This window comes from Ranitomeya imitator, chromosome 4 (assembly GCF_032444005.1).
Source record: "Ranitomeya imitator isolate aRanImi1 chromosome 4, aRanImi1.pri, whole genome shotgun sequence".
Classification (NCBI taxonomy): domain Eukaryota; kingdom Metazoa; phylum Chordata; class Amphibia; order Anura; family Dendrobatidae; genus Ranitomeya; species Ranitomeya imitator.
The window spans coordinates 443,367,662-443,383,586 of NC_091285.1; the positions used below are offsets into that span (position 1 = coordinate 443,367,662).

The following is a 15,925-nucleotide window of genomic DNA, read 5'->3' on the forward strand; positions in this document are numbered from 1 at the left end:
TTTTCCTTGAATTTGGGTAGGCCAGTGTTTTTCCTTTTACACTTTTGTTTACATATGGAAAGAAAACTTCATATTGTATGGTTTTTAAACTTTTTACTAAATAAAAGACCGGATAAAGTCAAAGCAAAGGAGAATATATAAAAGAAATTGAAAGAATTTTCTGTTTTACATATGCCGTTCATTTAAAACTATATAATATAGGTTAGATAAGAATGAAATAGTATTCAAGGGCGGATGTTCACTTCATGGCTTGTATCCAATTTAAACATATACCAATTATAATTTGTTCTTTAGGCAAGCTTGAACTTGATTGTGCTGGGAATTCCTGGTAAGAGGCAGGGAGAGAGAGCTGCTTCATTCACATTCGGGGATCAATGTATAGTTATAGCAGCAACAAACAATACAAAATACTGGTAAAGGAAGAAGAAAAACACATATGATTTGTGTATTCAACCTCAAGATTGCTTTATTGATGTCATAATGTATCATGGCTGCCACATCATACTACATTCCCCAAAGTGCAAATGTCTGGTGGGCCAGTACTTTCCCATCAATTGTGGAAGTAGCGCCATGACAATCAGCTGATCGCCAGGCCCGATCCCTCTTTATGGTGGTTATCATGGCGAGTCAACCCCTTAAACGTAGGGATGAATTTACAAATCAGTAAGGATCTTTGTGATGAGTTGACAGTACTCAGGAAGGAGAGAACAATATAAACAGTACAGATCTCACCGTGATTTGTTGTTTTCCAAATTTCATTTATTATGAGCCAAAAGGTTGTCATTCTATTAGATGGGATGATATATCACTAAGCTATGTTATCACTTCTGATCAATAATTATTGGGACCTCCACTAATCTGCAGAAGCCCTGAGGTCCTTAATATATGAGTACACACAGAGCCAGGGGCAATGGACATTGAAGGACTTTTATGCCATTGAAATAGGCTATGTAGATGGCATGGAATGTCTTCAGGAATAGAATGGAATCTTGTGATAGGAACATAATGGCATTAATAATTGAATCCATCCTAAAGCAAAACATATCACTAGTGGAAACCGCATAAAACTACTATGGTTAATATGTAAAACTTATAAGAGGCGCTGGACAGAAATTGCCAAATTGTCTTTGCATTTAAGATTGCTTGTTTCGCCACTGTACACAATGGTGTTATTACTAGCACGGCAGAACATATGCTGAATATATAATCTACATCTGGAACTGTCACAATGGTAACAAACACAAATACCAAACAACAACCACTCATAAACAGAATAAATATTGGATGCGGTTTTCATTTTATGCAAACGAGAAAACAGATTTGCCTGCTATTATAGCAAAAACGGTGACGATTACAAAAGATATAATAGAGCTTATGTAATACGCCTCGGCTGCAAGTCAAGCTGGTTGGGATGTTGGGTACAGACTAAAGAAGGAAATGCATGTGATGGAAAGAATGAATAAAAAATAAAAAAAGGCTATGCTCCTTTTTTTTCTAAGATGAAGGCCACCTAAAGCTTTGTCTGATGAAGCGCATTGTAAAGCGCGGCCCCAGCGTACAGAACCTGTGAAGGGTCTTTACTCTATACTGGGCCTTATTAGCCTGTAAAGCATTCAAAGGGCTAATCCTCCAGTGAGAGAGATGTGAGAAGCCGCTCTGATCTTGTGAAATCGGTGAGCTGCTCGGATGCTGTTTGTGCTCTGGTGGGTTTCTAGGCAGACTCTCCTGTGACAAGCCCCATAATCCTTTTAATGTGTGGCTATATTATTGGTATTGATATAACCATCTATTCCTGCTTATCTATAAACTGTACAGTCATCTGTCTCCATGGCTCCATCTCTGGAATATATAGAGCAGTCTCCCTCTACTGTTCTTCCTCCCCACTGGGTACACATTCCTCCTTCTTCCTCAGTCATATCTACAGACACCTCCAGATTCCGCCTTTTGTTCTGTAATATTCTCAGTGCCTACATAAACAAGAGCGATTCCTAAAGCTTAATCTCCTTTTATACAGGTATTTCCACCCAAAGGAATATGAACACTGTGACCAATGTCCTCCGTCTCCCATTTTTTTTTTCAATGAGCTGTTAATATTCTCTCGAAACCATTCTCCCTGCCTTCATTTTGTACACAGGTCTCCTGGGTCATCTAGTAGAATATAGGGTCAATAATGCTGCTGAAGTACATGGACATGAGAGGAATACCGAGAGGAGGCCAGAAACACCAGAAGCACATATGTTCTCACGATACTAGCGGAATATTAACATGCCTGGGAGGTGGAACGGGATGGATACTCAGAAGGGGAAAATGAAAAATGGGGAGGATGAGGGAAGGGCTGCTAAAGCAACGATGCCGTGTTACTGTTGTGGGATGTATATACTGTACAGAAATGAACAAAAGGCAAAAAATAAATTTAAAAAATGCAGTAAACTTACAATGCAAGATCAGCATAATCATATAAATGGTCAGATATTTTTCAGAAATGTCCGTTCTACACAAAATATTTATATACGAAGAGGAGAATGGAGATGTCTGCAAAGATACCCATCCATCTCAGATGGAACATAATGGTATTTTTGTAGACTGCACTTTGTAATGTAGCATAATTGGCTACATAAACCGTGACATCCATATCAAAAGCATAGATAGATGATATCTGTACCTGGCCTTCATTTTTCGCAGCTGCGAGATGCCTTTTCCCATTTCCATCGCCAATGAGAGGGTAGCAGTGAAGGACTTCAATACAATCTTCCTGGCGTTCGGAGCATGATATGTAGAATCACACACACACGCTGATCTGCAGTGACAGAGGCTCTCGCACAATTAAACATGGGTTCAGTACCAATCATACAGCCAGTGACACAGTTATCCTATGGATATTACAATACACAGCCACAGAGGTTCATACACATACAAGGACGCTTACAGGGAGACAGCGACGCACAAGGACACACATCCACTGCCACTCAGCAGAAAAAAAAATCCAGAGGTTGATGTGAAGCTGCAGCTCACACGGTACATATCACGGTATAGACGCACATCAGCTACACAGCAGAAAGAGACAAAATGAGGCTGAAATGATGAGAGAGAAGGGTGAGATAGCAAGGAAAACACACAGGGTGAGGGAGAAGAAGCAAGCAAAGAGGAGGGACAAACAGATACAGAATCAGAAAGAAGCAGGGAGGAGAGGAAAGAGGGGAGAGGAGAGGAGGAACTATGACAATGAGCTGGAGAGAAGGAACAGCTGTGAGCAATGACTCTGCTCCTTATTCCTATATACAAGTACTACGCAGTAGTGTGCACTACACAGACAACGCAATGCTACCGCTGCCAAGCGTGGCATGCTGATAGAATTCTAATGTCCAGCACCCAACATGGATAGATAGCTGCGCTGGCCCCTGCTGGACTCTGTGAGATAACTATGCTGCCCAGAACTACATTTAAAGAGATAATTACTCTTCTCACCTCTGGATGCTGACATACTGTACATCTGTCTGCTAAAAGATAACTGTCCTGGTCGGCGCTGTGCGCTGAAGAATGGTATACTCATTTATGCTTGGAAATTTCACCACTATTTTTTTTAGCTATAGAGCAACAGCTATGTTATCCAACATTAAATACTAAGAGATATTTCTACTGCCCAGCCTGATAAAATAAGAAGTAAATTTACTCCTCCGTACAATAAAGCACAAAGAGTGATGTGATTCTGTCTTCCATTCTTAATATGGGTTGATGGGTTAGGTCACTATTGAGCAATATCAAGATATAAAGTCGACTGTTTATAAAAGTGCATCATATATAAAGCGTTCCTGTACTAATTTTGTATGTTGCAGGAATACTAATCACTTGGGTGCGTGGTGAGGCAACACTGAATCCGTTTCCATTTAAATGTCCAGGCTGGGTTATTGGTGCTTTATGGTGTCTGGCAGCTACCTTACATACCTCCCCCTTTTGCCTAAAGCCAGGGGGATTGGCACCTTCTACCTCTAGACATGGGATTCTTAAGAGGGAATTGGCATTAGCATGTGGCTTCCCGGCTCTATGTTCTATGTGGGTGCTGAAATTCTGTAGGGCTAGAAACCAATGGGTAAGGCTATGTGCACACATAGGAAAAGAGGCGCAGAATTTTCTGCACAAAATCCGCAGCCGCGGATTTGCTGCGGTTTTTATGCGGAATTGATGCAGATTTTGTGTGGATTTTCTGCGGTTTTTGCCACTGCGGAATTTTAACATGGAGGGGTGCAGAAATGCTGCAGATCCGCACAAAAGAAGTGACATGCACTTCTTGGAAATCCGCAGCAATTCCGCACTGATATTTCCGCACCATCTGCACAGTTTTTTTCCCATTGAATAACATTATACTGTACATCACAGTGCGGATCTGCAGCGTTTCGGCACGGAAAAATCCGCTGTGGATCCGCAGCAAATCCGCAACGTGTGCACATACCCTAACTAAAGCATTTTTCTCCCTCATCCACCTGAATGGAGCATAGTTTGATACTAATTTAAATTTTCACCCTAACAGATAGTGTCATAATGTGTCCACCGCCCACTTTATGGCCGAGTATTATTTTCTGGAAAAGAGTAATTTTTCTCACATGCCAACAGCTTCCTACTTAGGATGAGAACAGGGTGCTCCTTTCCATGCATCTCTTGAGAAAAGACCGCTCCTAATCCAACTTCTGAGCCATCTGTCTGGAGTACAAATTCCTTCTTAAAGTCAGGAGCAACCAGAACCAGCTGCTTACAGAGAGCTACTTTCAGTTTTTGAAAGACTGTCTCTGCCTCCTTAGTCCATAGTTTATTTTGTCCCCTTAAGGAAGTCAGTCAGGGGTGCGGCCATCATGGCAAAATTTAGGAGGAACCTCAGCTCCCTATAGTTGTTACAGAATCTTCATTCGTCATTGGGTTTTAGAGACAGTAAAATCGGGCATCCTGGTTAATTAACCTTGTAGTTCACTCCACCAAGCTTCTCCACCACCTCATAGGGGCTTGCTATTTAGCCAAGAACTTCATCTCCACTGCGGGACTAAGTACGAGGACTGGTCCTTGGGGCTAAACTGCCTCAACCTGTCTGACCAATTGTAGACCCTAGCATGAGCCTCTTGTGCCTGGAGATGTCCTTTTTTACAATGGGCATCACCTTCACAATCGTCTCCTGCATCTGGGTGACATGCTCGATGACGCTCCGGTGGTGCGTAACTTCGGCTTCCCAGGTTTCCTTTGCTATATCAAGGAGTTCCCGCAGATGTTGGCCATACAAAAGTTCAAATGGGGAGAATTCAGTAGAGGCTTCAAGAACTTCTCGGATAGAAAACAACAGATAAGGTAGGAGAAACATCGGGGGCTTATCTACAGCATTCCAGAATGCTGTAGATAAGCCCCTGATGCCGGTGGGCTTAGCTCACCTTCGATTTTGGGGGTGACAGGTTCCTTTTTAGCATACTCTTCAATAATTCATTGAACCTTTCCACAAGACCGTCCATCATGGGATGGTAAACTGATGTCTTCAATTGTTTAATTTGCAGGGCCTTACACAGTTTCCTCCTCACCTTACTTATGAAGAGTGTTCCTTGGCTGGTCAAGAAGTCCCTCGGCAACAGTGTCCAAGGAAAAACTTCTACCAACTCACGGGCTATATTTTTCGCAGAGTAGTTTCTCAGGGTAGCACTACAAAGATGACCAATATATATTGATACTCACGAGCAAGTTGAACCAACGGACTGTCCAAGTCCATGGGAATTCTTTCAAACGTCACTTCTAAGATAGGTGATGGCATGAGAGGACTTCGAAAGTGGAAGGTGGGGGTGGTTAGCTAGCATGTGGGACAGAATATGCAATACTTTAAGATGTCCAGGTGGCATCCAGGCAAATAGAACCTCCACATGACCCGTTCTTGAGTTTTATCCACCCCCAGATCCCAGAAGGCCACCCAGGACGTGTGAATGGGCCGTGTCCAGCACCCTCCGTCTATGGGTCCAGGTACCAACAATTGTTCCACTATCTCCTCTCTCACTTTAGTAACCCGCTACAATAGATCCCCGCTTAACATAAAATAGGGAAATCTGGTGTCAGCCCCCGGCTCCTGCGCATCCGTTTAGGATGGTTACATTATTGAACACCTCTATCAGAGTTAGGTCCCTATGTTGAGCAGACCCTAAATTTTCACTGGCCACCCCTAACTCAGAAATGTTGGCCTCAGTGGACACTACCTCCTCATCCCCACGTCAGACACTGGTTGTGGTGACAATTCTTTAGGGGTGACTAGTCTCTTATATGAGCAACTGAGTTCTGTTTCCTTTCTTCTTCCCCCACAAGTCCAAAAAACAAACAAAAGTCCCAGCCTTTCATAATAAGGTGCAATAAATTCTGGACCATGCTGACCTCGTGGGACTCAGTAGCTTGCGCTGTTTCAATGTCCCCTCTGGCCACTGGATAGTTTTTATCATCCCAGTGGATGCAGGGGACACAAACCTTTTTAACAGGCCAGGAATCAGTTTGCAAGGGTCAGCAAACTCCCTGAGTCTAGCAGTCCAGTCACTTTCACCTTTACAGGATAAGCTAGTGGCTCCTCGCTGGTTCTACCATTCATACTGAAGGCTGGATATACATAGTATGAACAACGTCATCCCTGGCTACTCTGGTGGGAGTTTCTCCTTCTCAACGACCCTTTTAAAAATGGTCAAAAAGGCCACTATGTCACCACCCAGGGTCATTTTCTGCAGGGCTAACTGCCTTCCGGATGGTAAGATCATCAGATGACCATTGGAGTCAAATGCCACCATGCCACAAATCACCCCTGTGAGCAACTTAATCTGCTGCTGCTGTTGACAGTGCTGAACTTGTTGCTGCTGCTGGATCTATTGCATAAGCAGCTTACTTGTCTCCTGTTGTGACAGCTGTTGCTGTGGTAGTTGTTATTGGTGCTGTCGCTGCTGGGCTTGTGCTGTGGCCATGCTTGCACTAGGTGTTTAATCACGTCCTCCACGCTGTCTAACGTTGCCTGCTCGCTTATGGCCGTCTTCACCCAGGACACGCAGTCACATGTGATGACTGAGAATGCTGCCCGCATGTCTAACACCAATTGTGGGAATGCTACTCACTTGGGTGCTAATGAGGCATCACAGAACCAGTTTCCATTTAAATGTGCTTCATAAACCATGCCACAAGCATAGGAAAATAAACGGCATTTCAACTCAGCCACTTTAGAGACAGTCCGGGACACACAGGCTGGATAGCATTCAATATAGCGGCTCAGTCTGGAGACATCACACAGGAGGTCTTCTCACCTCCAGATACAGACCATGTGTCAAACAGACTCTATTTTACTTTGTGAACCACACCCCGGGATGGGCATGTGGGCAGCTAAACCCACCCATCTCTCAGGATGCCAGTAAAACCTGGCCCAGATGCACAAGACAAGCCTATTAGTACTATGTGCACTAGAACATTACCCCAGTTTAACATCACAAAGGGCAACCACCTCCCCGATATATACCTCACATCAACTATGTGTCCAGCAGCCACCTTGCATAGTGCATATTTAGACTATATATACAGTACAATGATGAGGGTTCACAATATTGGAAATATGTGGCAGCAACTCATACTATAAAATCATGAAGACTTGGTCTGATGGTTTAACTAGATTTAACCACCAAAATTGAGAAAAAGTGTGATATATAATTTTGTGGGATATTTGTAAGTGTCAGTTAGGGCAGGGTGGGTTAATGGGTTAATAAGAAGGAGACATCACAAATAAGGTGCAACATATACCAGATTTCTGGCACCACATAAATAGTAACTGTGGCCCATTATCTCAAGTTGTACAGAAACATGACGAGTTCAGTTTACTCTTCATACACTTTAGATGGCTATTGATTTGTGAAGTCTCGCGAGACTTCGGCGCTATCTTCAATGGAGCACTGTGGCCTGCTCCACTGCGCAAGTGCCAGATTCCTGGCCCCGCAGTGTGAATACATCATAACACACTGCGGGGCGGGATCTGGGGCCTCGGCTACATGAAGGCGCCGGTGATGTCACGACAGAGAGGAGGCGGCACACGGTGGGATGACGGATGGCTGCGAGGCGCTTGAGTCAAGGAAAACTCATACCTCCCAGACTCAATAGAGGTATGGCGCCAAATTTATAAAAGTGATTATTTCAGCATTCCTAGGAATGCTAAACATAAGAGCCACCTTCACATTGCAGCCTTAGTGCTGCTGAAGGTGGCTCTTTTACTTAAAAATGCCCTGGGGGTGTGACAGGTCCCCTTTAAGAAAAATACTATCCCTTACTATATTTACCTCTAGTGTCGTGTTATGTCACTTGATCCCTTTGGCCAATCAGTGGCCGCTTTAGTGACCCTTCCTTCAAACCTATTTGACATCTGTAGGAACTGAGAGCAGCCGCAGTTCTGATTTCCTCCGAGCTGACTTCTAATTTGTCCAATGGATGGATCAGTGAAGTGGCCACTGATTGACTGCAGGGATCATGTGAACTCCATGTGATATAACATGTGAACTCCGAGAGAGCCAGTTCTGACACTGCTGCAATGGCACAGTCATTTTAGCGGAGTATAAGTGTTATTATTTTAATGGGAGGAAACAGTGATTGGGAAGGGGTTGATTGAGTACTGGACAACCTCTTTAATGTGTATGGGGGTGATAATGGCCTACATGGTGTTTACAACTGTCTAAAAGACCATCTCTGTGATATTTGTATCATAAATATGCAGTGATGTCCATCCCCAGAATCATATAAAATTATCCATGCCATTAAAAATTTAGGCAGCTCTGCGAACAAAGGGTCATCTTATGCAATACTGGAAAAGAACCTTGTCACTTTGGAAATGTAGTCCAATCTGCAGAGAGCCTGCTATTGAACAAGAAGAGATGAGTATATTGATATATAGTTTTATGGGGAAAAAAATTGTATAACTCATTTTTTATTCATTTAAAGGGAATTCACCACCCAAACTATTTATATGTACATGTAGATCTCTACAAGGCAACTTCAGCAGTATCTTTACATGGTGTGTTCCTTCCTCCATTACTGAGAAATCAGCATTTGAAATGATCGGCAAATAAAGATGAAGAACTATTGTAAATCTTAAGTTCCTATCAAACCAGTTCTATTCCCCCCCAGCGCTGCCTCTTCCTGTTTGACTGACAGTCTCTATGCCTGGGGTCTCATGCGCATGCAGCCCCTGAGACTGCTTCATACGGCCTGTAAGCACTGTAGACCCCTTGGCGATCCCTGTCCGGTTCAGGGGGGCACCGACGGCGGTGTTTTATTTCAGCTGAATGTGCGTCCTTAGACATATCTACCATATGGGTACCTGGATGGGGACATAACAACAATATGGGGACATAAATACAATATGAGGACCTGGATGGGGACATATGTACAATATGGGGACATACATACAATATGAGGACCTGGATGGAGAAATATCTACAATATGGGGGTTAATTTAGATCCAACCCAGTGCCTGTCGCCTACTATATATACTGGTAAACGCCGCTCTTTATGCTCAATGGGCTTTTGTGGTGATCTTTACTTGTTTGACTGGAACTGATATTATATTGAGCAGCTCTCTGCCCTGATACTTATTGATTGAGTCGGCCACTCACACCGGGGGTTCCTTCCTTTTTCATCCTTGTGCACTTTATTGATTTTGTACTCTTGCATTTTACTGTATTGTGTATTGTGAATAAAATAAAATTTTTTATACCTACATACTCCTTCATTCTCCTTCTTTGGAATATGGGGACCTGGATGGGGACATAACTACCATATGGGGACATAACTACAATATGGGGACCTGGATATTGGGACATAACTACAATATGGGGACATAACTACAATATGGGGACCTGGATATGGGGACATAACTACAATATGGGGACATAACTACAATATGAGTGCACATTTGTTATCACCACCTCCATAACGAACCAAGTTCTAAAAAAAATAAATAAACACGGCAAAAATGTTCAAAAAGTGTATAAAAATGGCATAATTAAAAATGTTACTTTGTTCTTGAAAGAATGTGGCCCCCCAAATTCAATTTTTTTCTATACGTGGCCTAATATCCAGCCGAGTTTGAGACCCCTGCTCTATGCTGTGTGTTGCATGTGCAGCGCCCCAGAGTCCTGGTCGTTGCAGTAATATTATTCTTCCACCAGGGGAAAAATGTTACGTTTGAGGGCAATGAAGGAGATCTTCTGTCCAGGTATCACAACCACAATACATACTTCACACTCCAGGCCACCAGGGGGAGCCATGCTTCTATCTATTAGGGCACTCCTCACAATTAGGTAAAACTGGTAGTCGGGAGAGAAAGTTAGTCAGAGTGAGAACGAGGAGAGGAGAGCAGACGGAGGTCTGTGGGAAAACGAGGGTTCACGGAGCTGCGCCTGCCCCACGTGCGGCAGCATCCAAAGAAAGAGACATTGAAAGGAATTGTGTGGCAGTGAGTGAGAAACAAAGTCATAACAAAAGGAGAGGAACATCAGGGGGAGACCAGCTAGAAGCAGGCTGCCTCCTTCTGAAGCACAGTAACTGGTAGCCAGAACACTGAGGGAGTAAATTAAATTAAATTAAAAAACAAATCCAGAAAATCACCTTGTCTAATTTGGTAAGATTTATTTTGCAAATTATGGTGGAAAATAAGTATTTGGTCAGAAACAAACAATCAAGATTTCTGGCTCTCACAGACCTGTAACTTCTTCTTTAAGAGTCTCCTCTTTCCTCCACTCATTACCTGTAGTAATGGCACCTGTTTAAACTTGTTATCAGTATAAAAAGACACCTGTGCACACCCTCAAACAGTCTGACTCCAAACTCCACTATGGTGAAGACCAAAGAGCTGTCAAAGGACACCAGAAACAAAATTGTAGCCCTGCACCAGGCTGGGAAGACTGAATCTGCAATAGCCAACCAGCTTGGAGTGAAAAAATCAACAGTGGGAGCAATAATTAGAAAATTGAAGACATACAAGACCACTGATAATCTCCCTCGATCTGGGGCTCCACGCAAAATCCCACCCTGTGGGGTCAGAATGATCACAAGAACGGTGAGCAAAAATCCCAGAACCACGCGGGGGGACCTAGTGAATGAACTGCAGAGAGCTGGGACCAATGTAACAAGGCCTACAATAAGTAACACACTACGCCACCATGGACTCAGATCCTGCAGTGCCAGACGTGTCCCACTGCTTAAGCCAGTACATGTCCGGGCCCGTCTGAAGTTTGCTAGAGAGCATTTGGATGATCCAGAGGAGTTTTGGGAGAATGTCCTATGGTCTGATGAAACCAAACTGGAACTGTTTGGTAGAAACACAACTTGTCGTGTTTGGAGGAAAAAGAATACTGAGTTGCATTCATCAAACACCATACCTACTGTAAAGCATGGTGGTGGAAACATCATGCTTTGGGGCTGTTTCTCTGCAAAGGGGCCAGGACGACTGATCTGGGTACATGAAAGAATGAATGGGGCCATGTATCGTGAGATTTTGAGTGCAAACCTCCTTCCATCAGCAAGGGCATTGAAGATGAAACGTGGCTGGGTCTTTCAACATGACAATGATCCAAAGCACATCGCCAGGGCAACGAAGGAGTGGCTTCGTAAGAAGCATTTCAAGGTCCTGGAGTGGCCTAGCCAGTCTCCAGATCTCAAACCTATAGAAAACCTTTGGAGGGAGTTGAAAGTCCGTGTTGCCAAGCGAAAAGCCCAAAACATCACTGCTCTAGAGGAGATCTGCATGGAGGAATGGGCCAACATACCAACAACAGTGTGTGGCAACCTTGTGAAGACTTACAGAAAACGTTTGACCTCTGTCATTGCCAACAAAGGATATATTACAAAGTATTGAGATGAAATTTTGTTTCTGACCAAATACTTATTTTCCACCATAATATGCAAATAAAATGTTAAAAAAACAGACAATGTGATTTTCTGGATTTTTTTTTCTCAGTTTGTCTCCCATAGTTGAGGTCTACCTATGATGTAAATTACAGACGCCTTTCATCATTTTAAGTGGTGGAACTTGCACTATTGCTGACTGACTAAATACTTTTTTGCCCCACTGTATATGGCACAGCATTATAAGGAGCATCTATGGGGCCATAATCAAAGGTGCAGAGCATTATATATGGCACAGCATTATAAGGAGCATCTATGGGGCCATAATCAAAGGTGCAGAGCATATATGGCTCAGCATTATAAGGAGCACCTATGGGGCCATAATCAAAGGTGCAGAGCATTATACAGGTCCTTCTCAAAAAATTAGCATATAGTGTTAAATTTCATTATTTACCATAATGTAATGATTACAATTAAACTTTCATATATTATAGATTCATTATCCACCAACTGAAATTTGTCAGGTCTTTTATTGTTTTAATACTGATGATTTTGGCATACAACTCCTGATAACCCAAAAAACCTGTCTCAATAAATTAGCATATCAAGAAAATGTTCTCTAAACGACCTATTACCCTAATCTTCTGAATCAACTAATTAACTCTAAACACATGCAAAAGATACCTGAGGCTTTTATAAACTCCCTGCCTGGTTCATTCCTCAAAACCCCCATCATGGGTAAGACTAGCGACCTGACAGATGTCAAGAAGGCCATCATTGACACCCTCAAGCAAGAGGGTAAGACCCAGAAAGAAATTTCTCAACAAATAGGCTGTTCCCAGAGTGCTGTATCAAGGCACCTCAATGGTAAGTCTGTTGGAAGGAAACAATGTGGCAGAAAACGCTGTACAACGAGAAGAGGAGACCGGACCCTGAGGAAGATTGTGGAGAAGGACCGATTCCAGACCTTGGGGAACCTGAGGAAGCAGTGGACTGAGTCTGGGGTGGAAACATCCAGAGCCACCGTGCACAGGCGTGTGCAGGAAATGGGCTACAGGTGCCGCATTCCCCAGGTAAAGCCACTTTTGAACCATAAACAGCGGCAGAGGCGCCTGACCTGGGCTACAGAGAAGCAGTACTGGACTGTTGCTAAGTGGTCCCAAGTACTTTTTTCTGATGAAAGCAAATTTTGCATGTCATTCGGAAATCAAGGTGCCAGAGTCTGGAGGAAGACTGGGGAGAAGGAAATGCCAAAATGCCTGAAGTCCAGTGTCAAGTACCCACAGTCAGTGATGGTGTGGGGTGCCATGTCAGCTGCTGGTGTTGGTCCACTGTGTTTCATCAAGGGCAGGGTCAATGCAGCTAGCTATCAGGAGATTTTGGAGCACTTCATGCTTCCATTGGCTGAAATGCTTTATGGAGATGAAGATTTCATTTTTCAGCACGACCTGGCACCTGCTCACAGTGCCAAAACCACTGGTAAATGGTTTACTGACCATGGTATTACTGTGCTCAATTGGCCTGCCAACTCTCCTGACCTGAACCCCATAGAGAATCTGTGGGATATTGTGAAGAGAAAGTTGAGAGACGCAAGACCCAACACTCTGGATGAGCTTAAGGCCGCTATTGAAGCATCCTGGGCCTCCATAACATCTCAGCAGTGTCACAGGCTGATTGCCTCCATGCCACGCCGCATTGAAGCAGTCATTTCTGCCAAAGGATTCCCGACCAAGTATTGAGTGCATAACTGAACATTATTATTTGTTGGTTTTTTTGTTTGTTATTAAAAAACACTTTTATTTGATTGGATGGGTGAAATATGCTAATTTATTGAGACAGGTTTTTTGGGTTATCAGGAGTTGTATGCCAAAATCATCAGTATTAAAACAATAAAAGACCTGACAAATTTCAGTTGGTGGATAATGAATCTATAATATATGAAAGTTTAATTGTAATCATTACATTATGGTAAATAATGAAATTTAACACTATATGCTAATTTTTTGAGAAGGACCTGTATATGGCACAGCATTATAAGGAGCATCTATGGGGCCATAATCAAAGGTGCAGAGCATATATGGCACAGCATTATAAGGGGCATCTATGGGGCCATAATCAAAGGTGCAGAGCATATATGGCACAGCATTATAAGGAGCATTTATGGGGCCATAATCAAAGGTGCAGAGCATATATGGCACAGCATTATAAGGAGCATCTATGAGGCCATAATCAAAGGTGCAGAGCATTCTATATAGCACAGCATTATAAGGAGCATCTATGGGGCCATAATCAACGGTGCAGAGCATTCTATATGGCACAGCTTTATAAGGAGCATCTATGGGGCAATAATGAACGGTGCAGAGCATTCTATATAGCACAGTTGTATATGGAGCATCTATGGGGCAATAATGAACGGTATGGAGCATCTATTTTTATTTTTGAAATTCACCGGTAGCTGCTGCATTTTCTACCCTAGGCATATACTCGAGTCAATAAGTTTTCCCAGTTTTTTGTGGCAAAATTAGGGGGGTCGGCTTATACTCGAGTATATACGGTAGTTCTTAAAAAAACATTTCCTTTTTACTGCTTTAAAACCTGTCTAGGGTTATTCCTTAAAGGGGTCCCAAGTTAAAGGGATCCTCAGTTTTGCACAAGTTTCATCATTGTTTCAAAAGAACTGTGGAATCATGAACTGTGCATGATCACAAACTGCCTGTACATAGTTTGCACCTTCTTAAAGGTGCTCTCTACTGGTTTTACAAGAAGAACTTTTCGAAGAGACTGTTCCTGATGACATCGTGAAAGTTTTTGCTGTTTTAAAGTTGATAATTGACTTGTCTACTGATACTTTGCACTACCTCATTGAAAAGACTTGAGTTTACCCTTAAAGGGGATGTTCGTTTGTTGCACTTTCCTTAACAGTGATAATGTTTGAAAGTATTGAATAGTTAGATAGTAATAATGTTTACATAGTTGATAGTATGTAGCCAAGAATAGGAAATGTTAAAGTGATGTACTTTGAATAAAATTGAAGTTCAGTTAAGTGATAAGTTGAATAAATGCAGTAGGCCCATGGGGGTAGACAGATAGTCCTGCATGTGTAGAAGAGAGGTAAAGAAAATGTTGATTTGCACTTTAAGGATTAATGATAGTATACCCTTAGATGGTACTTGCATTAAGTAGATAGTATACCTGTATAGGTAATTGTGTTTCATAGTTAGGTAATAATTGTTTTAGTAGTGCTTGCAATGTAAATATGTTCTTGTTTGTAATGTTCAAGTGTTCTCACCTCCCATAAAGGGAAGCAACAGTTAAATTAATTTGTTTTATAGCATTTAAAAAAAAAAATTGCATGTCTTTTGCTGATGTGTTGTTGTTTTCTTTTTCCCAGTCCGGGAGTACTGGATTTAACAGGGGGTGTGCAGCTCCCCAGAGTCCTGGTCGTTGCAGTAATTTTATTCTTCCACCAGGGGGAGTGATGTTACGTCTGAGGGCAATGAAGGAGATCTTCTGTCCAGGTGTCACAACCACAATACACACTTCACACTCCAGGCCGCCAGGGGGAGCCATGCTTCTATCTATTAGGGCACTCCTCACAATTAGGTAAAACTGGTAGTCAGGAGAGAAAGTTAGTCAGAGTGAGAACGAGGAGAGGAGAGCAGACGGAGGTCTGTGGGAGAACGAGGGTTCACAGAGCTGTGCCTGCCCCACGTGCGGCAGCATCCAAAGAAAGAGACATTGAAAGGAATTGTGTGGCAGTTAGTGAGAAACGAAGTCATAGCAAAAGGAGAGGAACATCAGGAGGAGACCAGCTAGAAGCAGGCTGCCTCCTTCTGAAGCACAGTATCTGGTAGCCAGAACACCGAGGGAGTAAGGATCTCTATGCTTTACTTCAGAGTCTGGCAGGACAGTTGATTCCACGTTGGCTGCCCGACCATATACCCAGGAGGCACGGTGGCAACTTGTGGGGGCCAGGGCGTCTCTAAGGTCCCTATAAAAAGCCTCAGGCCACCAGTCATATGGGTTTGTCCTATCCATCAGGGGGACAGAGAGAAAG

The 15,925-nt window shown here is 42.9% G+C and overlaps 1 protein-coding gene across 3 annotated transcripts in view; it reads right to left on the minus strand.

Moving 5' to 3' along the window:
* Positions 1-15,925, minus strand: part of LINGO1 (leucine rich repeat and Ig domain containing 1) — a 691,465-nt gene that overhangs the window by 16,043 nt on the left and 659,497 nt on the right. Inside the window, exon 1 of one of the 3 annotated variants that reach the window (XM_069765665.1) lies at positions 2,663-3,289. The exons of the other annotated variants lie outside the window; for them this stretch is intronic. The gene's annotated coding sequence lies outside the window, so the exon portion shown is untranslated. Of the gene's footprint in view, positions 1-2,662; positions 3,290-15,925 lie in introns of those variants that run through there. 3 annotated transcript variants of the gene reach the window in all.